This window comes from Malus domestica, chromosome 05 (assembly GCF_042453785.1).
Source record: "Malus domestica chromosome 05, GDT2T_hap1".
Classification (NCBI taxonomy): Eukaryota; Viridiplantae; Streptophyta; class Magnoliopsida; order Rosales; family Rosaceae; genus Malus; species Malus domestica.
In genome coordinates this window covers 10659612-10674320 of record NC_091665.1, presented here as the reverse complement: position 1 = coordinate 10674320, position 14709 = coordinate 10659612, and the positions used below count along the sequence as shown (strand labels likewise).

The 14709-nt window shown below is 37.7% G+C and overlaps 1 long non-coding RNA gene across 1 annotated transcript; it reads left to right on the top strand.

The window, feature by feature from the left end:
• Positions 1-6944: 6944 nt before the first annotated feature.
• On the top strand, positions 6945-14247 carry LOC108173818 (uncharacterized). Its single transcript, XR_003773077.1, has 2 exons — positions 6945-9384; positions 13346-14247. It is a non-coding gene; the product is annotated as an uncharacterized lncRNA (long non-coding RNA).
• Positions 14248-14709: the final 462 nt, after the last annotated feature.

The following is a 14709-nucleotide window of genomic DNA, read 5'->3' as shown; positions in this document are numbered from 1 at the left end:
AGATCCCTAGGATCCCCAGGAAAAGGATCCGGCGAGGATCCTTTTCCCAAGTCTACAACACACGTTGAGCTTCTTTCTCTGTCTTTTTTTTTTTTTTTTTTTAAGTACCCAAACCACAAGAAGCACAAAATACCACCATCTCAAAATCTAAACTACAGTTCACTTCCAAGTTCCGAGTATGAGCAGTAGGTCATCTCCACTGCAAAAGGCTTTCGCCAATAGAGCTGGTGAGAGACTGTAGTCACGAAAGTTTTCTTTGACACAGTGAAAGAGCGACCATGACCCATAAATGGAAATGGTTAGAAGATAGGAGAAGTGAGGTAAGAAACCAAAAGAGATTGCCACCAACCCCTCTTGGCTAAGGATAAGAGTTGATGGCGGACAATTTGTATGTTTTTTTTTCTATTTTTCTCCCTAGCTTTTTAGGATTTTTTTAAAAAATATACTAAGACCATCTCCAAATTCTTGGGGTTAAAACCTGTTGAGGTCTAAAAATGTCACATACCAACCCAACTAAAATGCATCATTTTCAACTGTTTTTTATTGTTTTTTAATGCTTAGGAGAAGGAAGTTCCATCATCTTTATCTTTAAATTTGTTACCCGTTACATACCAAAGGCAAAGGGTATCATTTTCATCTTTAAGGGCCCATGGATGTACAATTTGACCTACCTCAAATTCCTCATAGGGTATCACACCCTTTCCTTCAAGTGAGGGTCCCATGACAAGTGCTGTTTGATCAACCAATTTCTACACCATGTTTTGTGATTAGTGGTAGCGGCGGCGTGAAACAACCGTAAACTATATTGGGTTGAGAAAACGTCATCTCACCAAGCTAAAGTTTGTCGAGGACCATCAATATCCGTTTCTATTTTTTTCGAGCACATGCCGAGGAAATTCAACCATCTTTCAAGGTTTGATTTGATTTTTTAATTTTTGGATCGTCCAAGATTGTTGAGTTACGAGAGTGGATGAGGATCAAGGGTTTGCAAGATTGTTGAGTTACGAGAGTGGATGAGGATCAAGGGTTTGCAATAGTTCCCCCCCCCCCCCACAACATATGAATTCTTTAACAAGAGGGATCTCCATTTAAATATATATATATATATATATATATATATATATATATATATATATATATATAGCACCCTCTTGACCGTTGGATCTACTTTAATGAAATTGTGTGGTTGTGATTAAATAACAGGCCACACAATTTCATTAAGGCCAATCTAACGGTCAAAAAGGGATTTCTATTTTTTTTTGAAAAATGGGAATCCCTCTTGTTAAATGATTCTTATATTGGATTTGACTTTAATGAAATTGTGTGACCTGTGATTTAATCTCAACCACACAATTTCATTAAAATCGATCCAACGGTCAAGAGGATGTCCCCAATTTTTTATTTTTATTTTTAAAAGGGATCCCTCTTGTTAAAGGGCTTGATATATGAAACTTGGTTTCTAAGCTAGTTTTGATTTTGGAACAGGAAATTAGTACACTTACTCAATTTCAAGTTTCAAAGATTACCTTATTTACACGAGATTGTTTGATTTATTTATTTTTTTTCAAGGAGAGAGTAGGAAAGTTTATTAAAATAAAATGATAATATAGCAGCACTAAGAAAATTTCAGATGAATTAAATAGTGAGATTGTTTGAAAGAGAACATTTGTATACTTTTTCAATTTTTTTTTTGTCGAAGGGTAGAAATTTTATTGAATTAAATATGAATAGTTACATTTGCATCTTCCGCTAAAATATTAAAAAGAAATTATGGACCTAACTCGTCCCAGCTAAATCTCCCGCCATGCTTAACAACGTGCGCCGCCACTGAGTGAGCTACACCATTGCATTGCCGAGGGGTAAAGCAGAACCTCACCAGTTAGAACAAGCTCGCCATCCTCCAAATATCTTAGAGATAGACATCAAGAGTCACATCAGCCGTGACCTCCTTGTTGAGCATCTGAATCAGTCATTTTGAGTTTGATTCCACCACCAATCGAACTCCAGGGTCCATCACCACACTACTTAGGACCATCTCCATTCCCTGCTTAATTGACTCCACTTCCGCCATGATTGCAGCCGCAAACCTCCCTCCCCCCACCCCTCCAGCAAGCTTAGGAATCCCCGCAAAGTCACGTAACACCTATCCCACCCCACCCATCTTTGAATCTTTCTGCCAGGTAGCATTGCAATTCAATTTCAATATGCCAAATGGAGGTTTCGCCCAATGAAGCCCCCCCTCACTCCCCTCCTCACCATAACCACCCACCCTTAACTCCCTATCCCATTGTTTCCCCCATACCACCACTGCAGCCTCTCTAAACTCTTCCACTTGCTTTCTCCACAACTCCACCGCAGTATGTGGTAGAATTCGGGTCCTATTAAATATAGCCTCATTCCTACACTTCCAAATTCGCCAAAAGCCAAACACCACATGCTGCAATAATGAATCATCATCCTCCTCCTTCCCTAGTCGCTTTACTTATCTCTGCCAACCCCCAGAAAATCCACCACCCCCATGGCTGCCAAATTTATTTGCATTGACGTCCCAAACCAAAAAGCACGACTAAACTCACACCCAAAGAATAGGTGGGCCTCAGTCTCATTTGGCACCCCACAAAGTTCACAATTGTTCACCACTCGAATCTGTCTTCGCTCCAGATTATGTCTCACAGCTAACGCCTTCTGATATGCCTTCCAAATAAAGAACCAGATTTTATTTGGAACCAATAGGGACCATGTTTTCTTCCACATTCCTCCCAATCCTCCAGCCGAACTCGGCATTCCCCCCCTTTTACGCCCAAATTCACCATTTTTCATCATCTCCATCGCCACATAATTTCCCGAATGTACCGCATACATCCCATTCTTCATATAATGCCAAATTCGTTTATCCCTACAACCCCGCCTATTAATTAGAATAGTCTGAATCAATTCCATGTCTTCCCGTTCCACGAATGCCCCAACCACCTCCATTTTCCACCCTTGCATGTCTGGAGAAATTAAGTCACACACCTTCTCATTAGGGGCCCCCTGTCGCATCATTGGTTTAAAAGAATGAGGCTTCGGAATCCACGGATCACTCGCCACCTGAATTGATTCACCATCACCCACTCGCCAATGAAGCCCTTAGTTCAAAACTTGCTGCCCCAATAGGATTCCTTTCCATCTCCAAGACGATTTAGATTGTTTATTTGCCTCAAGGAAAGAAGAGTTGGGAAAATATTTATCTCGAAGCACCATCCCAAGCATCGAATCCGACTTTTCAAAATCCTTCAGCTGATTTTGGCGAGCATAGCCAAATTAAAACCAATAAGATCACGAACACTCAAGCCTCTAACCCTCTTACTCATTGTCATTTTATCCCATGCCACCTAATGACACCCCATAGTCTTCAACTGCCTTCTCCACCAGAATTGAGTTATAACTCGCTCTATTTCCTTACAAGTGTTGAACCCATCTTTGGCTTGGATGTTCATTCTTGTAACAATTTGGTTGTTTTTTCTTCTTTGGACAACCCTTCCTAAAAAAGATAGAGCTTTTCTCCAAATTAATAATTTGTCCGGAGACCTTCCCATAATCCTCCAGTATCTTAACTACCTGTCATGCCTCCGTCTCAACTGATTTACGGAATATCACCGAATCATCCGTAAAAAACAAGTGACTGATAGGCGTTGCATTCGCTGCCACTCGCACCCCACCAATCCATCCCTTCGCTTCATGCTTTCGAATATATGCCGAAAAGGCTTCCACACATAGGAGAAACAAAAATGGCGACATTGGGTCTCCTTGTCGAAGCCCTCTCTCTGGTTGGAAATACCCTGATGGGACCCTGTTCACCATGACAATATATGACACCGTAGAAATGTATTCTCGAATCCAATCACAAAATTTGAGATGAAACCCCAACTTCCCCATAACGTCAATAAAAAAACCCATTCCACCCGATCATACACTTTCGCCATATCCAATTTAATCGCCATTCGACCATCCACCCCTTGCTTTAAAGAATGCAATATTTCATGAACCACCAGAATATTATCATGAATTTGCCGTCCCGGTACAAATGCCGACTGATTAAAACTAATAACCCGGTCCATCACTTTTTTTAATCTCCTTGTCAACACCTTGGTAATAATCTTATAGACAGCATTACATAAAGAAATCGGCCTCAATTCCGTCATCCGCCACGGAACCTTCACCTTCGAGATTAATACAATATGTGTATGATTAATCTTCTGAAGCAACTGTCCCGAATGATAAAAGGCATGCACCATTTGTATAATATCCCTACTCACCACCTCCCAATGGTCCTGAAAAAATCCAATCGTAAACCCATCCGAACTAGGTGACTTGGTTGCCGGAATTTGAAACACAGCTTCCTGAATTTCCTCCTCCAAGAAAGGCTTGATAAGCTCCTCATTATCCCGGTTATTCACCTTAGCCTCCACACATGCCACAACCTCCCCTCCTTGTCGTGAGCTCCTTGACTGAAACAAGGCCGTGAAATAATTAACCGCAATGTCTTGCATACATGCCTAATCTTTCCGCCATTCTCCCGCAGAATCTTCCAACCCCTGTAGCCTATTGCTCCTCATTTTGTACCATTTGAGCATGAAAAAATTTAGTAATTTGTCACCTTCACAGAGCCATGTATTTTGTGATTTGACCTTCCAATAGTATTCTTCAATGTAAGCTCTTTTTCATTCTCCTTAATATCCTCTTGCCGCACATATGGGTCAACAATCCCCCTCTTTATCTCACCTTTAAGTTCCTCTATTCTCCGTTTCGAATTCGGCTTCATAGCCTTTTTCCAAGCAACTAGTTGGTGCCGAGTACCCTTCAATTTCTCGCTCACTTTAAATGCCAAAGAGCCTTATACCAGTTCCTTCCACGCCTCCATAATAATATCTCGACATTTCGAACTCTTCTCCTATCTTGAATCATAGATAAACCAAGTGGGCCCTTTCATAATAGTTCCATCCGAGGAAAGAATTAACATAGAATGGTTCGAGCCCTCCAACACCACATGGTTAATTTTCACCCTAGGAAACAAATCCATCCAACCTGACGTCGCCACACCTCTATCAAGTCGTTGTTGAATCAACCCATCATCACGTTTATTCCTCTATGTAAAAGGATAGCCTTCAAAACCCAAATCCAGAAGTTCATTTATCGCCAGGAAATCACGAAAGTCCCTCGTGCTAGTCATAGAGCGATAATTATCGCCTTCCTTCTTTTCGTTATCCACTATATCATTAAAATCACCGATCACGGTACATTTTCCCTGTGAGTTACTAATCCGCGTACTAAGTTCCCACCATTGAGTTTTTCTACGCTTGTCATTCGTACTGGCATATACTGCTAACATCCTCTAATCCGAATGAATCGAATCACCACCAAAACCCAATTCTATAAAAAAAAAACTCTTCCAAACGATGTTAGATATACCCACCTCGTCTCTCCAAAAAACACATAAACACCCTCCAATACCCATTCGTTTAGCCGGTTGCATAAAGTCCATCCATAACACTTTAAGTAAATATTTATATCGATCACTTTTATTTTTTGTCTCAAGTAGAATCACTAACCCGGGGTTGTGAAGTTGTACCTACTCCACTAGAGCATCAACTGTCAAGGACCCCTCAATTCTTTGACAGTTCAAACATAATGTTTTCATGGCGCCCGTAGAGACCCCTCACGGCTGGTTTCCTCCGCCTTAGTGGAAATAAACGCTCGTTTATTCTGAATACTGCCATCCACCCCTTCCCACTCTGTTACTTCCTCTTCCATTTCATTTCTGTCTCGTATTCTCCCTACTCACTGCAGCAATAATAGACCCCAATTCAAACGGATCCGAATCCTGGGTACCCCCCCATAACTGTCCTTATGGTCTCAGTATCATTCACCTCAATATTCTGATTCTCACTGACATCCACCCCTTTTTCGCACCTCTACCATGCCTCCATCATTTTCCATATGAATTGGATCATTGAGATCCACCTGCAAACCCATATTCCTCCTTTCCACATCCCTATCCAGTCGCCCTACTGGTTCTGTAAAATCAAATAACACCACATTCTCGGTCCTAGGCTGAATAACCTTTCCCCTTCAAATAAGCCTCGCATCAAAAGCTCTCTCCCGTGCCTTTTGAGCTAATTCTTCAGCTACTTGATGTTGAACTATATCATCATTCCTAGTCTCATTGTCCTCTTCATCCCTTCTAGCATATGTATTTTGTTTCACCATGGATGAAGCAGTGTTCTCCAAATCCCCCATCCCCTTCCCGATGTACTTCCTCCATTCCTTGTCACCTTCTTACCCTTTCCCTCCGTGCTACGTAGACCCATCTCCCCATGCATTCTCTCCAGACTCCACTTCCCCTTTTCTCGTGACTTTATAGTTCGCCAGTTATCCTTTCCCTTATTTTGACTTTTCGACCTACGGAATGGTGAACGAATCGCGTTACCTCGCAAATCCCTGCTTGTGAGAACCTGTATTTTAAAAAATAATCATATATAATTATGTGTTGTGTATACTTATTAATTTCAAAAAAAAAAAAATTTGTATTACTTCTTATTTAATTGTTAATTCCTTTATTTCATTTTTCCATACTCTAATTTACTGTTATTTTGAACCAAATAAGTTCAGTACACCATTACGGTAGTATTTGAACTATATATTCATATTATTCATCTTCTTTCCTTTTACATTATTTTATTAAGCTGTTTGTTCTATTCTAATTGGACCAAAACCATAGCCAATTAAAGGGCTTTTACATCATTCCTATCGATAGCTTTGAGGCGGTGTAAGTTTGCTTGGTCTGATCTCACCTTCCTCTGTGCCGACTTCCTTCTCCTATAAATAGAATGTTATTGCTTCGGTTTTCTTCGCTGGCGAGATGAAACGTTTTCTATCGGGGTCTACTCTCTCTCAGGTTTAAAGAGTTTTCCTTTCTAGGTTTTCCTCTTAGTTATTTGTCTCATATCACTGTATGTTATTAATAAATTATAAATGTTTGTATCTAAACCAAAAAGGGGTTGCTGGGCATCGTTATGCGTATGTATTTGAATTCGTTCATACTGCTGATTTAGTTTTATAGAAAAGTCTTTCTATTCATATTGTTCTTTAGTGATAGCCTTTTATGTTCTGTATTTCGCATGTGACATAACAATACCATATTCATTCCTATTCTTGGAAAGGCACTTAACTTTAGGAGACTTGGATGCTGCTCTATTGCAAAGAGAAGAGTCGAAGCATGTACTGCATATATATGTATATGTATGGATGCATGTCTGTTGTTAAATGAATAAGCATGTTGGTAAATGGTTTTATGTAGTTTAATTTATACATATTACTTGAATGGTTTAGAAGGCAAAAGACTTTTGAATAAGCACTATACATGTTTGCTATATAAGAAACTATTTTGTACAGCATTATAATCAACCAAATGACTTTTGAATTGAGTACCGTGGAACTGATGAGTTTTAAGTGTGTTGATTAGTATTAAAGTTCACATAAGGCATTTGGTAATTTTCTTATACTTGTGAATAGGAGCTTATCACAGTTGTGGTTTCTTGTGTTAATATATCGGAGCAATGCTTTGGAATCCAGGTAGGGGAAATACGGCAGACCTTTACAGATATTGATTCTATTAAATTTCGTGAAGTACTATATTTGTGCTGGTTGATTAATGTGGTTGGACATTGTTTGGATGATTGCTTCAGTTGGTTGTTTACTTGTTAGTACTACTGGAATGTTATTCATTGAGATATATATTGTGACATGGAGATATATTGTGACATGTGAAAGATGTAATAACGTTGCTTGTGCATCACTCATGTGTCAGAAGTGGTTGGAACTTTGTAGGTGAGAAAGGAATTTGGAAAGAGGGTAATGGAAATGATCTTTTGTGTAGTTGAGTCAAACTCTTAGCAGGTACCAGGTCTCAGGTGAGCCCACAGTGCACAGATTCTTTAAGGGTAATTCGGGACTGGCGACGAAGAGTTTGAGCAAGATGACTAACAAAAGGGGAAATTGGGATGATTGAGTTACAGGGGGTTAATTTGTATATTAAAACATTCGAACCACCACTGCAGAGGTAAAATGCACGGTATGGGACGTGCAGGTCCGCGTGTTTTATTACATGAATTAACGGGTAGAGATGAAGAGTATTGTATCGCACTCATGCATTGTTGATGATAATAATTTGGTACTTGATTACATGATTTTATGACACTTAATTTAATATTGTCAATTTACTGTGATAAGGTTATGTCCCTACTGAGCTGTTGAAGCTCACCCCTCTATTGTTATGCAGGTTTACGAACTAAACAATCTAAGAGGGTAGACGGGATGAGATCGGATTAAGTGTGAGGATAGAATTTTGTATTTCTTTATTTTAGCCTTGTAAAGAATTATTGAGTTATTTTAAATAAGAAGAATTTTATTTTTCACTCCGTTATTTCAGTTTTATTTTAATTAGTTAGCTTTTATCTCACGTTTCGGATTCGGAGTTATTTTTCCTATTGACCCCGGGTTCGGGGCGTGACAGAATGGTATCAGAGCATAGGGATTAGACACCCTTGGGAAAGTTGTGTTACCAATTAAATAGTCAGTTGAACTAAAAGAGCTAGAGCATTTCTGTTTTGTGGTATTAGTTTTGTCAAGTCTTTTGTTTGGACTTGAATTCATTTGACTGAGAGACTAGTAGGTCTAGTTAGGGGGTAGTAATATGGGTTGTTAGGTCTTAACGTAGTTGGAAGTAAAGTGTCATTGTTTGCTTTACTGCTGTGATATGTTGAAATTTTATTTGGCTTATGTGGTACATATTACTTGTGTTGTGACTACTCAGTAGAAGTGGAAGATCCGTATTAAAAAAAAAAAAAATATTCTTTAATTGGTTAGTGTTTTCTTCACCAGTGTGTCCAACTATACTATAGCTTTCCTAACTGCCGAGTGATAGACGTTTAGAATGGAATTGAAATGTTGAGATGATTGTAAAAGCAAAAGCTGGCAATCTGCGTGATATTTTACCTACTTAAGTAGTTGACCCCTGCTGCATTCAAATGAGTCAGTAAGCTATCTGTTAGCTTGAGTTCGTGCTAATCAAGTTGGAAGCTAGAATGGGTTTGCCGCAAGGTGGAATAGGTGTCACACCACTAAACCCAAAGCGATTTGGCTTTACACGTTGCTCATCTTATTCGGTTCTGGTAAGTCTATCCATTTCACTCTCGCATTTCCCCTAGTATAAATAAAGACCAGGGTTTCAACTGCATACTAAACTCAGAAACAAAGAGAGAGGTTTCATCGAAATCTATGGCATCTAAATCATGAAACAATCATGAATACATATGTCGTAAGCCTGTAGCTCACAAAGCTTTGGTAATTATTTTCATATTCCCTGTATTTTGTTAGTGGCTATACTATGACTTTCTTAATATGTTGTTAATGTTATGCAGTATTGTGATTGACAACTTAATTTGTACAAATGTTTCTTTCCACATCTTAATCCATTTGGTTTTATGCACTGCATATTTGTGTTGACAGTTTTCATACGAAAGCTAAAAGGGTTGTGTGATATCAATTGATCTATCAACTGATTCATTTTAAAAAGAAAATCTATTTTGACATAATACCCTTGATAAGTTTATGACATATCCCCAGTTTTCCCTTACATTTTCTATAGCTATTTTCATGTCTATCCATCATGTTGTTTTTAATTTTATATAATAGTTTATCTGTCATGGATTTGTGAGCTTCCATGTTAGTTATCAAGCTACATACCTTTCTGCTATATATGGTTTCAATTATATATGAAGTAAAGCATGTATTTAGTGCTGGAAATGATTATATATGTTGGATATACATACATACATACTTAATATATACGTTAGAGTGAGAGCTTAGAAAGAAAAGAAAAGGGGAAAGCTAGTTTGAGGTGTGCGGAGATGTTAGTTGGGTTGTCTTGCCAAAGCTTGGATTATCGAGGTGAGTGGTTTATGTAATGTGTTTCAAAGTATTCTTATTTTCTGATAAATGAAAACCACGAACTATTGTGGGTTTTATCTATTTATAAATCTCTATCTATTTTAAGTCAAGCATGTTGGATTTGTTGAAATGCTTTTGGAATTATTAATATGGTGATATGTGGATTATTTGGACATGTTCATGGAGCATGAGAACTTTAGTGTTGCATTAATTCGAGGGATAAATGTAAACTGCACACAGGGACATTAGAGCAGATGGCCATTAGGAGTAACGTGGTGAGTTACAATTTATGAAGGATATAATGGACACGTAAAGGGATGATGTGATATGGAATTATGTGGCTAAAGCTTTGATATTATTATCCTATTTTATAGTGTGATTAAAATGGCAAGCTTGACTGGCATATTATATAATATTCTACTCACTGAGTGACAGTGGTTGTTGCTCACCCCTCATCTATTATTTTACAGAAGAGTTATTTGGCAAGGCAGGTGTTATTTGGCAAGACAGGTGATAGACGAGCTGAGGTTGTGATTGAGGAGAAGTTTAAGGATTTTAATTTATTACTGTTGTACACCCTTGTTTTCGTCATGTTAGTTCGTTGGGATTCAACCAATTAGCTGGAGTACGAGATTACATCATTGTCTTTAGGTAGTGCATGGTGTTCAATGATCTCATGAATCCTATGGTGGTGGTTACCAACTAAACCATATCTTGAGATAAAGTGTATGAATACTCGTACTAATCTGTTTGCTTGGTTCGCAAACATCACCTCTCTTATGAGATGGACTATCTTGAAGTTTTTGGTTGAAGATTGTCTTAGAATTAAGAGTTAAAGGTTGTTTGAGATACAAGTGACTCTCTTAAACGTAGGTTCAAAGTCAGAGTTTGGACTACTGGAAGTAGTCATTTATTCGATAAAGTTTCAGTGAAGAAACAAATTTACATGTGATCCCTGTTATTCATTCAATTTTCATGGATTAATTCTATGGTGGTGATTGGAGCACAAGTTTCTGTTAGGGTCCATTAGATGACTGAGGAGTAATTCTATGTTTGCATAGTTTTGCAAACACCACATCTCTTTCAGAAAAGAATTAGTCCTAAATTTATAAGATGGGGGATGTCTTAGAACTTTGATGCAAGAGACTTTCTTAGACAGGAGTTTAAAATTAAGGTTTGGATTTATTGAAATATTTATTAGTTCGATTATGTTACGGAGAGGAAGCCAACTCACATGTGACTCACTCCTACTCAGAAAGGTAATAGTTAAGTGACATTCTCATTCCTACACGAGTTGGTATTATATACATGGTGATTCATTCCTATACAACTGGGGTTGTATGATGAACTACTTAAATGTCATTCCTACACAATTTTGGATTGTGTGATGAGTATATTATATTTCATTCCTACACAACTTCTGGTTGTGTGATGAATCTATTGAACTTTATTCCTACACAATTATTGGTTGTGTGATAAGTTTGATTAATCTCATTCCTACATAGCTTTGGGCTATGTGATGAATTTGACAAAGAACTTCATTCCTACATGACTTACGGTTGTGTGATGAGACCACTAATTCTCATTCCTATATAGCTTTAGGCTATATGATGAGTAAAACGAAGTCACGAATGTCGTGTGGTGAGAATAAAAGAATTAAATAATGGAGCTGAGTGATGGGTCACATTTCTGAATGTTGTTATACTAGGAAGCCATTAGGAATACTACTTGAAGTACTATTTCGTTTGGAAACTACATTTAGATCAAGGAAATCGATCCACTCAAATCCAATTAGTGGTGTTGGGGTTTGGTTAGACCGCTTGTTACGTACCAGGGTTTTTCCTGAGATTGAGGCAACTAGTGTTGGGATTGTGAGTTGAGCTTTGGGATTGAGCTTTTGGTTTCGTGTTAATTGTGTGAGTAATTGGTTTTTGAAAATAATTTTGTTAGTACAGAAGAAAATGATTTCGCTCCAAATATGGCCCTTACGTTTTTAATTGAAGGGTTATGTTCAATTTTATTGTTGCTTGAAAAGAAAACTTATGTTTTGGCATATATCCGTTTTACTATTCAGTGGACTTTACAATGTTAAAACTATATGTAAAGGGAATAATTTCTAGAGTTGGAAGGCAAAATACATAGAGAATTGCAATCCACTTGAAACGGAAGGGTAATCTCTATGCAACCACTCTGGTTGGATATTCTCTTAGTTTTCTTCAACTACTATTATATATTGAGTAAGGTCTTACAAATTTCGAGGACGAAATTTCTTTTAAGGAGGGTAGATTGTGAGGACCTGTATTTTAAAAAATAATCATATATAATTATGTGTTGTGTATACTTATTAATTTCAAAAAAAAAAAAATTTGTATTACTTCTTATTTACTGTTAATTCCTTTATTTCATTTTTCCATACTCTAATTTACTGTTATTTTGAACCAAATAAGTTCAGTACACCATTACGGTAGTATTTGAACTATATATTCATATTATTCATCTTCTTTCCTTTTACATTATTTTATTAAGCTGTTTGTTCTATTCTAATTGGACCAAAACCATAGCCAATTAAAGGGCTTTTACATCATTCCTATCGATAGCTTTGAGGCGGTGTAAGTTTGCTTGGTCTGATCTCACCTTCCTCTGTGCCGACTTCCTTCTCCTATAAATAGAATGTTATTGCTTCGGTTTTCTTCGCTGGCGAGATGAAACGTTTTCTATCGGGGTCTACTCTTTCTCAGGTTTAAAGAGTTTTCCTTTCTAGGTTTTCCTCTTAGTTATTTGTCTCATATCACTGTATGTTATTAATAAATTATAAATGTTTGTATCTAAACCAAAAAGGGGCTGCTGGGCATCGTTATGCGTATGTATTTGAATTCGTTCATACTGCTGATTTAGTTTTATAGAAAAGTCTTTCTATTCATATTGTTCTTTAGTGATAGCCTTTTATGTTCTGTATTTCGCATGTGACATAACAATACCATATTCATTCCTATTCTTGGAAAGGCACTTAACTTTAGGAGACTTGGATGCTGCTCTATTGCAAAGAGAAGAGTCGAAGCATGTACTGCATATATATGTATATGTATGGATGCATGTCTGTTGTTAAATGAATAAGCATGTTGGTAAATGGTTTTATGTAGTTTAATTTATACATATTACTTGAATGGTTTAGAAGGCAAAAGACTTTTGAATAAGCACTATACATGTTTGCTATATAAGAAACTATTTTGTACAGCATTATAATCAACCAAATGACTTTTGAATTGAGTACCGTGGAACTGATGAGTTTTAAGTGTGTTGATTAGTATTAAAGTTCACATAAGGCATTTGGTAATTTTCTTATACTTGTGAATAGGAGCTTATCACAGTTGTGGTTTCTTGTGTTAATATATCGGAGCAATGCTTTGGAATCCAGGTAGGGGAAATACGGCAGACCTTTACAGATATTGATTCTATTAAATTTCATGAAGTACTATATTTGTGCTGGTTGATTAATGTGGTTGGACATTGTTTGGATGATTGCTTCAGTTGGTTGTTTACTTGTTAGTACTACTGGAATGTTATTCGTTGAGATATATATTGTGACATGGAGATATATTGTGACATGTGAAAAATGTAATAACGTTGCTTGTGCATCACTCATGTGTCAGAAGTGGTTGGAACTTTGTAGGTGAGAAAGGAATTTGGAAAGAGGGTAATGGAAATGATCTTTTGTGTAGTTGAGTCAAACTCTTAGCAGGTACCAGGTCTCAGGTGAGCCCACAGTGCACAGATTCTTTAAGGGTAATTCGGGACTGGCGACGAAGAGTTTGAGCAAGATGACTAACAAAAGGGGAAATTGGGATGATTGAGTTACAGGGGGTTAATTTGTATATTAAAACATTCGAACCACCACTGCAGAGGTAAAATGCACGGTATGGGACGTGCAGGTTCGCGTGTTTTATTACATGAATTAACGGGTAGAGATGAAGAGTATTGTATCGCACTCATGCATTGTTGATGATAATAATTTGGTACTTGATTACATGATTTTATGACACTTAATTTAATATTGTCAATTTACTGTGATAAGGTTATGTCCCTACTGAGCTGTTGAAGCTCACCCCTCTATTGTTATGCAGGTTTACGAACTAAACAATCTAAGAGGGTAGACGGGATGAGATCGGATTAAGTGTGAGGATAGAATTTTGTATTTCTTTATTTTAGCCTTGTAAAGAATTATTGAGTTATTTTAAATAAGAAGAATTTTATTTTTCACTCCGTTATTTCAGTTTTATTTTAATTAGTTAGCTTTTATCTCACGTTTCGGATTCGGAGTTATTTTTCCTATTGACCCCGGGTTCGGGGCGTGACACTGCTAGCCTTCAGATCTTCATACAACAAATTACTCCCTGATGGCTGTGATTCTCCTTCCTCCCCTATGCCTTGCATCCCACACAACCTATGTGTTTTACACGCTCGACTCACATGTCCAAGCATCCCACAGTAGAAACAATAATTTGGCAATCCTTCGTATTGAAATTGGACCCATAATCGCCCTTCATCCGGGAACATGACCATCATCCCTCAGATCAATGGTTCCCGTAAATTAAGACGAATATGTACCCAAACTTGCCAATGAACTCCTTACTTGCCGAGTTATCCACCATAATCACCGTACCATTCTTTCCTCCAATTACCGTAACAACCACAACCGTCATACTCAGCGGCGACACCATA